A 1,095-nucleotide genomic window follows, 5' to 3' on the forward strand; every position below is an offset into this window, starting at 1 on the left:
TCCCATAGGGGCAAGTGAAGGTGGTCTTCTCTTGGTCTTCTGGAGCTATAGAAATTTGATTGTAGCCCGAATACCCATCAAGAAAACAATACCAACCCTTGCCTGCAAGTCTATCTAACATCTGGTCCATGAATGGCATAGGGAAGTGGTCTTTCTGTCCACGCATTCAACTTCCGGTAATCCATGCAAACTCTCCATCCAGTGACAGGCCTCATTGGAACAAGCTCATTTCTTTCATTGGAACCACAGTCATACCACCTTTTTCAGGTACACACTGCATAGGACACGCCCAATTACTATCTGAGATGGGATAAATAACTCCCGCATCTAGCCACTTCATGATCTCCTTTTTGACTAACTCTTGCATAGGTGGATTTAGTATTCTCTGGTGCTCAACACTGGGCTTATGATCTGGCATTAGTTGGATTTTGTGAGAACAGATACCGGGGGGGTCCCAATGATATCTGCAATAGTCCACCCAATCGCTCGCTTGAACTTCTTTAATACAGTCACCAAACACACTACTTTGCCTTGCATTCAAATCTGCTGCAATGATGACCGGCAAAGTATTCTCTTCGCCTAAATATACATACCTCAAGTGCAGTGGTAGAGCTTTAAGCTCCAATTTCGGTGCCTCCACAATAGATGGTCTTGTGGGTGGGGACTCGCGATTCTTCATGTCTAGCTCATACTTCTTTGGTTTAGACCGGTATTCACACTTATCAAGTGCGGCTACCAACTCATCATATTCTTCAATACCATCACTACCAAAATTCATCATGACTGCTGCTAGTGCCTCAACACCTAATCGCTCTTCAATTTGCACTTCTGACCCACTCTCCACTCTGTAAGTTATAGCAATACTGTTTGTAGCTCACCATTCTGCTTCATGGATCTACAGATATTGAAAGTTGCTTCTTCATTGTTCAGTCTGAACTTCATCTGTCCCTTTTCCATATCAACCAACGCACGCCCTGTGGCAAGAAATGGTCTCCCAAGGATGATGGGAACCTCAAAATCAACCTCACAGTCAAGGATCACAAAATCCGCCGGAAAGATGAAAAGACTCTACTTTCATTAGCACATCATGGAGCA

This window comes from Solanum verrucosum, unplaced genomic scaffold (assembly GCF_900185275.1).
Source record: "Solanum verrucosum unplaced genomic scaffold, falcon-dt-bn FXZP01000294.1, whole genome shotgun sequence".
Taxonomy (NCBI): domain Eukaryota; kingdom Viridiplantae; phylum Streptophyta; class Magnoliopsida; order Solanales; family Solanaceae; genus Solanum; species Solanum verrucosum.